At 40.1% G+C, this 14,034-nt stretch overlaps 1 non-coding gene across 1 annotated transcript; it reads right to left on the bottom strand.

Annotated features, from left to right (window-relative positions):
- Window positions 1–12,961: 12,961 nt before the first annotated feature.
- On the bottom strand, window positions 12,962–13,068 carry LOC141603782 (small nucleolar RNA R71). The gene has a single exon (XR_012525633.1). It is a non-coding gene; the product is annotated as a small nucleolar RNA R71 (small nucleolar RNA).
- Between the last annotated feature and the right edge of the window lie 966 nt (window positions 13,069–14,034).

The raw sequence follows: 14,034 nt of genomic DNA, 5'->3' as shown, positions 1-14,034 counted from the left end.
TGATAGTAAATCTCCTTTTTTGTTGATGATCAGGTCACTTTTCTAAGTAAGAATTATCAGTTCAAGATAGCCGCAACTCACCGCTCTAATAGGCTTCCACATAAAAGGGGGGAAAAAGGTAACAATATGTTCGCTAACTATTTCCGCCGATGTGGATGATACTTTGATCATCAAATTCATAATTTTGATGATGATACATGTTAATTTTGATTTGATTTTAATTTGATTTATTTCTTTTTCAAGTAGTCTCATAGGGTTCGAATACAATTGTGCTTTATTTGTTGTTTACTAATTTTTAGATTATGCTGTGTTGAATTTAATAATCATAATTCTCCTATCTTTTAGCTTACGTCAAATTTCAATAAGATCATAATTCTCTTTTCTTTATTCCCTTGATAATCAAGTGCCTCTTCTAATAAAAAAAAATACAGAGTACCAGTTTAAGATATTTGCAATTTATTGTTTCTCGAGTTTGATTCGAGTTACGACTAAGTAAATTTTAAAGATAGTTGAAAATTAAATTAAATAAATCTATAGAAAATCTTCTTAACTAAGAGTTCATCAATTTATGGATTATACAACCAGATGTACCAGTTGTACGGTATAGCATCCGAGCTTTGTAATAAAGTATCCGAGCTTTATATTAAAGAATTTGAGCTTTATTAGAAAGTATTTGAACTCATCCATTTACACATTAAAAATATGAAGTTTGAATTAGTTCAGAAAAAAATACATATAAGCTCGAAACCTTATACATTGGTTGTACAATGTTCTATAATCTATATACAACTGGATGTATAATCCTATTTGTGAGAGTTCATTCTGGATTATAATTGTACATATTGTTTTTTTCTGCGTATGATATTCGTTAGCTTATAATATTATTAGCATATGTTACGCTTCTAAAATATGAGAAAACAACGATGAGTAACATTAATTAGTTACACACATTGCATTTTTTTGCATGGAATCCTTTAGAAGGGAAAAAATAGTCATTCATTAAGCTACACAAGAGTACCAAACAAATGTTGGCGTGTACATAGGAACTCTACTCACATAGTCACATATGGTTCATTTTACCCACAATAAAATATAATTTTAATGAATAAAGCGAACAACTCTAGCGATCACCGAATTCTTCGAGTTTAGATCGGATACTTATTATTTACCATTTCATATATCAAGGGTATATATCTGCATCCTTTTTCAGTTATTCAATATTCATCGAGTTAAATCAACATATATACAATAACTTACGTAAAGGTTCTAAAAGAAATATCTTCTTCTGCTTATCACAATCTATCACTACGTTTAATTTGTGTATATACTATCCTACATTCGTACAATCACTGAGTCACCGTACCAAATTTTTGAAATCGTGCATAGTTCAGGTTTGTCACCAACCACGATTCAAAAATTTAGGACTCACCAAAAAATTTAGTGTCTACGAATAAAAGAGTGAATTGGCACGCTGGAGTAACATGCAAAATCTAAGAAATTAATTGGTGGAGTAACAAAGCGATGCTAATTAAACTCTAGAAATTATATGGTATAATAATTTCAAGCTAAGCTACGTAAATAATGATACACTCTTATACAAAACCCATTCTCAATGAACACTTTTTCGAATGAGATAACTTTCTCCAAAATATCATTGTGTATTTTTTGTTCGATGCTTTTAATTATACAAGGTATAGTTTTAAAGAAATAATAATGACATATTATTTCTATCTTTACAAAAATATAAATTTTATAAGTTTTACTATAAGATAAGTATTCTAAATATTAAATTAAATTTAAATTTTAAAATTTGAGATGATAAGTTATTAGTTTTACAACCAGATAAGACAGAAGATATATTTTATAAGAGTTTTAGTACGTATTTACCATATACGCTAAATTATAAAAGAAATTAATGCGTGGTATCTTTTGTAACTACATATGAGTATATTATTGACTTATTGTTGGTTGGTTTCTTAAAAACCGAGTGCAAGTTATACATTAGAAATTTTCGAATTTGGGTGAGCAACAAATACACTTATAAGTTACAACTCACAATACATATGGATCAATAATGTAACATTTCTATCTGAGCACTTTTAATCAACCCCCCCAAAGAGAGACTTAGCTTCACATTACTATAATCGTAATCGTTTATCATCATTTATTTTTTTGCGAATTTTTCTTATATATGTCAATCGTTAATTATATTTAGAAGGTGACATTGCCATAATTTAATTATAGAAATAAACAACTAAACAGAAAAATTATTAAATAAGGTGATTGATTATAAAATAATGTCCGGACAATAAAAGGTGTGAAATTAATTTAAATGGAAAATTTTAGGCTGATATTTCTAATGTGTCAATCTTTCATATAGATATTGTGTTCAAAGCTAAATATACTCATCTAGGTTTAAAGTGCCTATATAAAATAGTATGTAGAGACATTATGAAAGGTTTATAGGTAAACTATATATGTAGTAGTGCTACACATTAGTGGAAAAAATTTTAATAACCGTGCAACGCACGGGCATAAAATCTAGTTAATATTATTTACGTAAAAATAAAAAATCATTCATCAAAACTATACTATAAATAGGTAATAATTTAAAATGTGGTGATTTTTTCTCGTAATCATTGACCCAAAAATGACTTGAACCGCAATAACTCAACCGACTTGATCCAAAAATGACTCGACCAACATACCGGAATCAGCCTCAAAACCCAAAGTAACCTGGCCCAAACTAACCCGCGCAATAAGGCAATAATGTGACACACTCAAATTGATCCGACCCAAACAAGCCTGAGCCTAACTCGGCTGCCAGAGTTAGGCGATTCCCCATACTAGTTTCCCTAGTGTAACGAGCCGCCAATCCCTAAAAATTGCGCGCATGATCCGTTCACTTCGAGCCCTTAGATTTTATGTTTCTACTTATGTATTTTCGTTTCTGTTTTTATAGTCATGTAGTACTCCAAGATTACTTCCTACGTGTCGAATCTTGGAGCTAGCTTTTTAGTTTAAGATACATTTTTAGGCGTTTAGAAACGTATCGCTATTCTGCACATTCAATGTTTCCTGCTACTAGGCTTGTAATATCAAATTTCCCTCTTTGGGGAGTACTAGTCAATCAATCTGCTTCTCACCCAATTGCCTTCTTATTGCTTGTTGCTTGCATTCTTATGAACGACTCTTGCCTTCATAACTTACTAACAAGCATGTGTGACGCTCTCGCTAACATTCTTGTCGTGAGTTTAGACTGTTAGTCATACTTCCGTCACATAGCTTTCCTTAATATCATTGTAATCTTTATTTTCCTTAATTGTATTCTTTCCAATCTTTGTAATTACCTTAGTTTATTTGATAGGTTTAAGGTAAATATTCTTAGCTAGCTTTCTTGTGAATCAATTCATTGTAACAGTATATAAGGACATGTTTGTATTCATTGAAGATCATCAATAATAATTAACCTTCTTCAAAACCTTACATGGTATCAATTGCCTTCCGATCCACATAAAATCCAACCGTCCTTTGCCCAACCTTCGCTATGTCGAGCAACACCATCAAAAACATCCATGAACCGAGTGTTCCACTCTATCTTGTCAATCTCTCTATGGTTGACAAACTCACTCCATTAACGTTCATGCAATGGCAAGATCAAGTTGCATCGTTCCTCACCAGTTACGACCTACTTAAATACCTCGACGGAACCCACCCATGCCCACCCGACACCATCTCCGCTCCCACAGACACCGACAAATCCGCCGTCACCACCAACCCTGCGTTTCACACTTGGAAACGTCAAGACCAACTTATCAAAGGTGCCCTCCTTGGCACCTTAACACCCGAAACCCATGCCCTTGTTATGCATGCCCCAACCTCTCATGATGTATGGACCGTTCTCACCAACACCTATGCTAAATCCACCCGTGGCCACATCCTACAGGTCAAAGACCGCCTCAAATCCATCACCAAAGAATCCACCCAATCCATCACAGACTATATGCACTCCATAAAATCTTGCACCGACAAACTCGCAATCTTAGGCAAGCCAATGGATAACGAAGATATCATTGCTGAAATTATTCGTGGCTTAGACTACGAAACCTACAAACCAATTATCGATGCCATTAACGCACGTGATGACCCAATTTCCTTCGACACCCTCCATGAAAAATTGATTAACTTTGACCTCACCCAAAAGAACCTCAACAAACCCACTCCCTTTCCCGCTTCCGCCCATCCTGCTCAAACCCAACCTGCTCACCAAGCCCACGCTGCTCGAGTCTACACCCGTTCCTACACTCCCAACCACAATCGTGCCTCCACCTCCGCTAACCCACCTCCTTCCACGGATAACTACACCCCTGCCCCGTTTAAAGGCAAGTGCCAATATTGTCGCGCAATAGGCCATGTCATATCCAGCTGTTACAAGTTCAAACGCGACTATCCCGATGTGGTGTTTCCACCATCCTCTGCCTTCCCACCTCGCCAAAACCGTCAATCACCCCAAGCTCACACAACCACCACGCATCCCACCTCACCTGCCGCCTCTCGCCCCTGGCTTGTTGACAGCGGTGCTACCCATCACATTACAAATGATCTCGAAAACCTTGCCCTACACGCACCGTATGATGGCAGTGATGAACTCGTTATTGGCGATGGGTCTGCCTTGCCTATCTCTCGCATAGGTTCGTTTCATATATCACTCTCCTCCGCCTCTAATTTATCTTTTACAAACGTTTTATTTGTTCCCGCAATTTCTCGTAATATTTTGTCTGTTTCACAATTTTGCCTTGACAACCATGCTTATTTCGAATTTTCACAAACTTCTTTTTCTATAAAGGACTCTCAAACGCATCGGACTCTAATAAGCGGACCGTCTAATGGTGGAGTCTATGAATGGCACCCTCCTCAAACACTCGCTTACACTGGCCGTCTCTCCAAAGACTATGGTTGGCATCATCGTCTTGGACACCCTTCGGCGAAAATATTACGTTATTTAATTTCAAAGTTTTCTATTTCAATTCCTAGTTCATTAGTGGATTTTTGTAACTCTTGTCATATACACAAGAGCCATAAGTTGGAATTTTCTACTTCTACGATACAATCTAAAGCACCATTGGATTTGATTTTTACTGATGTATGGTCATCTCCAGTTATTTCCTATGATAATTTCAAATATTACATTCTATTTGTTGATCATTTTACAAAGTATATTTGGCTATATCCGTTGAAATTAAAATCCGATGCTACCACCGTTTTTGTTCGATTTCAAAAACTAGTTGAAATTTTTTTTAAACGACCAATTTTGCAAATTTTTTCTGATAATGGAGGAGAGTACATTAAAATGGCTCACACACTCAATGACGATGGCATCACACATCTTACGACCCCTCCTCACACCCCCGAATTTAACGGGTATGCCGAACGTCGACATCGCCACATTGTTGAAACCGGTATGTCTCTCTTGGCTCATGCTCGTTTACCCGCAACGTTTTGGACTCATGCGTTTTCCACCGCTGTTTACCTCATAAACAGACTACCCACCCCCACATTAACAAACTCATCTCCCCACTCTACCCTATTCGGTACCCAACCCAATTACGCAAAACTTCGAAGTTTCAGGTGCCTTTGTTACCCGTGGCTCCGACCATATACGTCTCATAAATTAGAACCACGGTCCAAACCTTGTGTCTTTGTCGGATACTCGCCCACCCAAAGCGCCTTTTATTGCCTTGACCCAACATCACACAAAATTTTTGTCTCTCGACATGACAAGTTTGTCGAATCCTGTTTTCCATTCCCGGATCTTGTCCGTACCCAAACAACCACCACTACCTCCCCTGTTTCCACTTCCCTCTGGTTCTATGAACCCATCCCTACCCTCTCCGCTGCCCCCACCTCAACTCCTACCTCCTCACCACCCAACACTACCCCTCCTGCCTCTCCTCGACAAACCCCGAACACACCCACCTCCCCTGTTCCTCAACCTATCCCGAACACCCCACTTATGTATGTAAGCTCACCAAAGCTTTATACGGTCTTAAACAGGCTCCACGTGCCTGGTACACGACACTCAAGCAGCATCTTCTTAGCCTCGGTTTTGTGGCTTCCCTTGCTGACCCGTCATTGTTTCTATACACGACACATTCGCACACCCTTTATTTATTAGTCTATGTCGATGATATTATCATCACTGGCTCCAATTCGTCTCATGTGTCTTCCTTTATCGAGTCTCTTGCCACACGTTTCTCATTAAAAGACTTAGGCACGTTGTCGTATTTTTTAGGAGTCGAGGTCACCCCCAACCCCAATGGTCTTCTTTTGACACAATCCAAATATATCCATGACTTATTGCACACTCATAAAATGATCGAGTCAAAACCAGCTAGCACACCTCTAGCTGCAAACCCTCCTCTTCATCTTGATGGGAGTCCTGAAATTACCAATCCCACCGACTATCGGGCTATACTTGGTAGTCTACAATATCTCTCATTTACTCGTCCCGACATTGCGTTTGCTGTCAATAAATTGGCCCAGTTTATGCAGCGTCCCACCGAGCTCCATTGGAGTGCTCTTAAACGTTTACTTCGTTACTTAAATGGCACGTCCCATGTTGGTTTACAACTCTATCGTTCATCCCCATCTCGTCTTCATGCCTATTGTGATGCTGACTTTGCTGGGGACCGCGATTCTTTTGTTTCTACGACTGGCTTCATCACTTATCTTGGTCGCAATGCTATATCTTGGGCATCCAAGAAACAGCGTGCTTTAGCATGCTCGTCTACTGAGGCCGAATTCCGGGCTGTCGCTACCACTTCCGCTGAACTCACTTGGCTACATTCTTTACTTACTGAACTTCGTGTTCCACTTTCTACACCACCGGTGATCTATTGTGATAATCTTAGTGGTACTCATTATTCTACTAATCCCGTTTTTCATTCTCGAATGAAACATTTGGCTCTTGCATTTCATTTTGTTCGTGAGCAAGTACAACAAGGAACACTTCGTGTTCAACACATTTCTGGGACTGATCAACTCGCCGATGCTCTTACAAAGCTGTTGCCCCGTCCTCGCTTCGAGTCTCTGTTATCCAAGATCGGTCTTTCCTTTGGGTCGTCCGTCTTGCGGGGGCGTGTTAGTCATACTTCCGTCACATAGCTTTCCTTAATATCATTGTAATCTTTATTTTCCTTAATTGTATTCTTTCCAATCTTTGTAATTACCTTAGTTTATTTGATAGGTTTAAGGTAAATATTCTTAGCTAGCTTTCTTGTGATTCAATTCATTGTAATAGTATATAAGGACATGTTTGTATTCATTGAAGATCATCAATAATAATTAACCTTCCTCAAAACCTTACATAGACAAGGGTGCGCTCCACAATCTAACTCAAAGTTCGGACCGTGACATTTGGTATCAAAGCCCGGTCTTCACGACGGGCTGCAGCATACGATGGCAGGAAGGACCGTAGAACCGAGTGGGAACAAAAGCGACACTAAGGCTAGAGTGGCGGCCTTAGAGAGATTGATGGACGAGAAAATTCCATCGTTAGAGGCTCTCCTTGTGAGTTTGGGGAATAATCACCACGCCTTAGACGAGACAGTAAAAGGGCATGAGGCCCGCTTCGAAGTCGTAGACGAGACCATAAAGAAGCACGAGGCCCTCATGGTGACCGTTGAAAAGGCGATTCCGAAAGAATATAACGAGGAGGTGGGCTACCTCCCCGAAAAACTCGCTCAACTTGAGAACATGAGTAATACCTTGATGAAAGTGGCGACAGAAGGGAGTTTCGGTAGAGCTCCCAAGGTGAAGGCGCCTACACCTCACAAGTATAGTGGGGCGAAAGACTCGAAGGAGGTCAATAACTTCCTCTTCAACATGGAACATTACTTCCGAGTGAGCATGCTCGACGAGAGTTTGAAAGTCAGCACTACGAGTATGTACTTAGTGGATGATGTCAAACAATGGTGGCGCTCGAAATACGCCGAGATCGAGTCAGGGACCGCTATGCTAGAGTGATGGGACAACTTCAAACGAATCTTCAAGGATCAATTCTACCCGGAGAACACCGATTTCCTAGCTCAAAAGAATTAAAGAGCTTGAAACATACAAGCTCGATTCGTGATTACGTGAAAGCTTACTCGGCGACTCGGCGTGTATGTTGGAGATTGTCGACATGACTGAGAAGGATCGGGTGTTCCAATTTATCGATGGCTTGATGGAGTGGGCTCAACGAGAGATCATGCGACAGAGGCCAGAGTCCCTCTCGGCTGTGATGACAGCGGCCGAAAGACTGGTCGATTACTACACGGAGCGTGAAGCCGCCCAAAAGAAGGATTCTCTGTAGCGGGCGAAAGTAACCCAATTTGGAGGAACGACTCCATAAGCAAGACCGCCCTCTATGGGAAGCAGTCGCTTCCGTCAAGGGGGAGACAATAGAAGGTGGAGTACGACCAATTTTACTCCAACCTCTTCTAAAGGCAGTACTTTAAAAGCGTCCACTCCTAGAAACCCGTTTGCTTGTTTCCTTCTTAAATAACCACACCGAATGTCCGAGTGTCGATACCAAGGAGAGTTCAACACTCTCAAGAAGAGTTTGTCTAAGATGTCAGTGGAATCAAACTCCGAGGGGACAAACCACGACACATAGGGGTGTGATTATGATGAGGTGAGTGAATAGGGGAAATGGCTCATATGGGTGCGGTGGATATCATGTGTTCAATGGGAAAGGGCGTCGAGCGCTCCGAGACCAAGTCCACGGAACTAGTGTACGTGGAAATAAACATCCATGGGAAGTCCACTCGAGCCATGATAGATACAAGGGCCTCCCATAATTTCGTGACCCCCGACGAGGTGAAGAGACTTGGGATGAAGTTGAACCGAGAAAGTGGTAGCATGAAAGCCGTCAATTCTAGTGCCAAGCCGATTCAGGGTGTAGCTAAAGAGGTAGCGATCAAGATGGGCGATTGGACTGGAAAACTTAATTTTACCAGCGCCTCGATGGATGATTTCAAGATCGTCCTCGGAATGGATTTCTTGAAGCGAACTCCGACCTTCTTGGCACCCCACAATGGGTCTCTAATGATGTTCGGGTCAAAACAATGTCTTATGAAAGCCGTAGAAGGAGAGAGAAATCCGAAAGGACCGCTCCTCTCAACGATGCAAATGAAGAGGGGACTCCAAAAGGGAGAATTGACGTACCTGTGTACCGTGTCCTTGAAAGAGGATACTTCCGCAGAATTCGTGGAACCACAAGTCTAGGAAGTGTCGTAGGACAACAAGGACGTGATGCCATATCAGTTGCCTATGAGTCTACTGCCACGTGTAGATACCTCGTTTCTACACCTGCCGCCAAACACCCAGTGATGATTGGGTCTCATGTTTAGAATATGTCGCGATTTTACGACGTTTCGTAAATCGGTTAATAAACAGTAACTCATACACTTGTGTCTACCCCTTGGTTGTCATTACGGTCGTTTTGACAGTAATTAGAGTACATTCGGAGTCCGGGTCAAAAACCGCTTCATTTTCTAAAAACCGTCAAATCCCGAGTCAAAACAATGTGCTTGTCAACCTAAGGTTAGGATGTCATAAATGTTGAGATTAAATAACATTTTGAGTCTCATGTCACTTCTTTGGTAGATGATTAGAGGGAGTTATCTCAAATCAATTCTTCGAGTCACCAAAGGAATATACCCTTGTGACCCATGCACTTTAAGGCCCTAGCTTAGGCACACACCTGAACTACGAGCATGGTTTGATTTCACCTCTTCAGGTGGATACGTAGGCAGTCCTTTCTTACACAAGAAGGATACAACCACAACACCCAAATAAAATTAACCAAACCTCGGAACTATGATCTGGTTTGATTTCTGATACGTGCATTTTATATAGTCTTTTTAGTCTATTTTAGCACGTATTTCTATGTACTTTCATACTGTTTATATTGCATTTTGCCTCCGAATTGGCTACTTTGGTTCGTTTTGTAGAAATGAACGCGAAAGTAGTGGAATCGTACCATTTTTCGTCCTTTTTGCATGCATTTTGAGGAGACGGGATTTTCCGGAGTGAGTTTCTGCATTGGGAAGCGTGGAGGCACGGTTTACGAGGCAGTCGAGCATGAGTTTGGGCTGATTTGAAGGAAGAATACTCGATCGAGTGGTTTTATTACTCGATCGAGTGGTTTATGTTAGGGCTGAGCAAAAATAATCCGATCCGAATTTTTTTCCGAATCCGATCCGAAATCCGAAAAAAACAATCCGAATATATGGATACCATTTAAATTGGATATCCGATCCGGTTTTTTCCGAATAAATTGGATCGGATGTGGATTGTGATTTTCTTAAAATCGGATATCCGAATCCGATCCGAATTTTTAAACTTGAAAAGAAATTGTCTAACTTTCATAATAGACCTTACAAATTACAACAATAATAAGGCCCAAACCTATGACCCATTATTGGCTCTACTAACTCTAGTTATATATTCTAAATCATAGTAATCCTTTCTTGTTTTCTTAACCCTACTCCTCCACTCAGTCACCGTTTTCCTCTTTCTGATACAATTTCTTCTTGTTTTCCTTATAAGGTTTCCTCTTTTCAAAGGTTTTCTCCATCTTAGGCCTCTTCTTCAATTCAAATATTACAATAAATTGTTTATATACGATCAGAGCTCCATTGATGTATCACTGTCAGACTAAAGATCCGCCCTTGTGTGTGGTTTTTTTAATTTAATAACTAAACAGAGTTAGTTTTCAACTACCAATTGTATATTTATATTTTCAGATTTCAGATTTGGTATCTGATGATGTAAATTTGATGGGAGTAGATTAATTGGAAGTCTGAATTTTTTTTTGTGAAAACCTTATCCTTCACTTTTTTCTTCTTGATTTTATTATGCATTAAAACCGGATCGGATCCGAATTTTGAAATCTGGATATCCGAATTTTCGGATACCGGATTTCTGGATATCCGCATTATTCGGATCGCATCTGGATCTTCAAAATTCAGAATTTTAAAATCGGATATCCGATCCGGTTTTAAAATCCGGATCGGATATCCGGTTTTGCTCAGCCCTAGTTTCTGTAGCCTTGGTTGATCGATCGAGTGGATTTCTACTCGATCAAGAAGAGCTGGAAAGAGAGGTTACTCGATCGAGTAACAATTCTACACGATCGAGTAGATTATCTGGAGTTTTGCTCGATCGAGTGGTTTCAAACTACTCGATCGAGTGGTTTCAAACTACTCGATCGAGTGGTTTAGGCTTTCGTGGGCTTTAATTAGCCCGTGAACTTGTTTTAGTTATTGAACTTAGTTTATTTTCTATTTAAGCTTACGATAACTAGGTTATTAGCATCTTCTATTCATCTTTTATATCATCTATCATTTTCCAAGACTGCGTACACTCTCTTCTTCACTGTAACTTTATTTTCGGGGTTATTTCGCTCGGATTTGCTTGTTCTTTACGCCGGATTCTTGCGATTGTAATCTCTTTCTCCCTCTTTAATATTAATCCTTCATTTGTTCATTTTAATTTCTTGTTTTGTCTCATTTAATTTTTGCCCTAATTTCCTTTTATGCATTTTTATTATCATTTTATCATGTCGAATATTGGTTATTTATTTGTTGTTAGTATTGACAGTATTAATAGCGATATGAGTAGCTAAACTTGTTTCATGTTGGGATTAGGGGATCTACGGTAGAAATGTGACGATGTAGTGAACAAGTTAGATGAATTATTTGTGAGATTCTGTCACCATAGCAATATAACTATATTTACCGACTTAGTTGAGTGCACGCTTCTGAGTCACCCTTTTAATCTGGTTAAATTTAATCCTAGATCGGAAGATTGGACTAAATAGATCTGCTATGAATAGTAGGCTACCCTGACGAGGACGGAAGTTAAGTTAGTGGTAATTTAGGATAGAAACTGGACCGGAAGGACCTTTCCATATCCGTCTCGCAGTAATTTATCTAAGTTGTTTACATTTGAGTCACTGGACTACCGTAGTGAACCGAAATCCTGACATGTCCCTTCTTTATTGATAGTTTATCACCCTTTTTTGCCTTTTTCGCTCTTTTCTCTACTTTTCTTCCTTTAAACCTTTTAGTTTAGAAAACCAATTTAAACACCCTCCATTTTGTGACCAAATAGACGGACTCTTACAGATATCTTGCCTCCCTGAGGAGATCTACCTGACTTTCCTAGCTATATAGTTAGTTTAGTTAGTTATTTTTGATAGGTATACGACAACCCTGTCAAATTTTGGCGTCGTTGCCGGGGAGGCAATTGCCCTATCTGTCTTTGTTTCGTTTATTATATCCGTCTCAGGGAATTTTTATTCCTTGAGGCAGCTCTTATTTATTTTCTTTCAGTGTTGTGTATGCCCAGGTCAGACAGGTTTGAGTTAGTTGCAGCTGATTCTGAGCCAGAGAGACTATTTAGGCATAGACTCCGTCTGCAAAGAGAATCATGAAAGGAAGCCTTGAGTACTTTTGAACCAGAGCTTCAGCATTTCCTTTTTACAGAAAATCCATCTTTTGAAGAAGATACTTCTAGTTCTGTAAGCCAACCAGTAAAGATGCCGAACATTGCTAGCCATTCGGAGCCTAAAGCATCATCAATTCCAAAGGGTTTCAATCTCCAGACTGAGGATGGGAATACATTCAACATCCGTCCTTTCTATATCAATCTGGTGGAGAGAAATATCTTTAGAGGTGTGGCAGGTGAAGACCCGAGAAAGCATATGGAGGTATTTACGGACTACTGTTCTATTATCCCCGCCACAAAGGGGGTAACTCAAGACAAGATTAAGGAGGTTCTATTTCCTTTTTCTTTGACCGAATCAGCCAGAGAGTGGCTAACTGATTTGGACCGCACAGCCGCAAGGGTTACAGATTGGGAGTCCCTTGCTCTTTCTTTTTATAAGAGGTATTTCCCTCCACAGCGCACCAATCAACTAAGGGCAAAGATCACAAGTTTCAAGCAGGCTCCCGATGAGACTTTCTATGAAGCATGGTCCCGTTTCAAGAAGTTGGTGAGGTCTCTTCCTCACCATGGTTTTGATCCGTGGTTTCTGTCCAACCAGTTCTACAATGGGTTGTACGATGATCACAGAGCCATATTTGATGCATCGTCTAATGGAAGATTCCAAGAGAACACTGACGATGATAAGGGATGGGCTCTTATTGAAGAGATGGCGAACCACTGTGCTGAGTATGAAAACTCGAGGGATGGTATTAGAACAGTTCATGCAGTCGATAAGCAAGTTGTGGCTCAGCTGGAAGCCATGAATGCTAGGTTTGATAAGTTGGAGCTGCATTCTGCTGGGGAGCCTCAGACAGTTCATCTGCTTACTAGAGGGGAGACTGTTACATGTGAGAGATGTGGGAGCAATGACGGTCACACTGCTGTTGGCTGTCTTACGGAGAAGGAACAGGTCCTTGCTTTTCAACAATACAGGCAAGGAGGGGGTTCCTATTATAACAACCAAGGGCCAGTCAATCCCAATTTGAGGTGGACTAGTCAAAATGTGCTCAATCCTATCCATCCTCCTCCGCAGCAGCAACCATATGTCCCTCCACATAAGACTCAACAAGGCTTTCAGAAGCCTCCTTCCTTTCCTACACCTAATCAAGGTGCATCATCTTCTAGTGGAGTAAGTGAGCTAGGTGAGTTGAAGACAATGCTACAGTCTTTGACAAAGCAGTGGCAGCTGAGTGATCAACAAAAAGACGCATCTATCAAGGCACTTGAAACTCAAGTTGCCCAGTTAGCCGCGAACCAGTCCACAAAGAAACCGGGTCATTTACCGTCACAAGCAGACAAAAATCCACATGAGACGGTAAATTTAATTAATTTGAGGAGCGGTCGTTCATATGAGGGACCGGACATATCGAAATCAGACCCGGGGAAGGCAATTATAGCTGATGAACAGTGTTCTGGCGAAGAAAAGGAGCTGACGACAAGGAAAGTACTCGATCGACTGATTACTAGGGGTCGATCGAGTGAATTTGCTGAAGAAAGGGC

This window comes from Silene latifolia, chromosome 9 (assembly GCF_048544455.1).
Source record: "Silene latifolia isolate original U9 population chromosome 9, ASM4854445v1, whole genome shotgun sequence".
NCBI classification, from domain to species: domain Eukaryota; kingdom Viridiplantae; phylum Streptophyta; class Magnoliopsida; order Caryophyllales; family Caryophyllaceae; genus Silene; species Silene latifolia.
The sequence above is the reverse complement of the archived record's forward strand: the minus strand, read 5'-3'. Positions and strand labels throughout refer to the sequence as shown.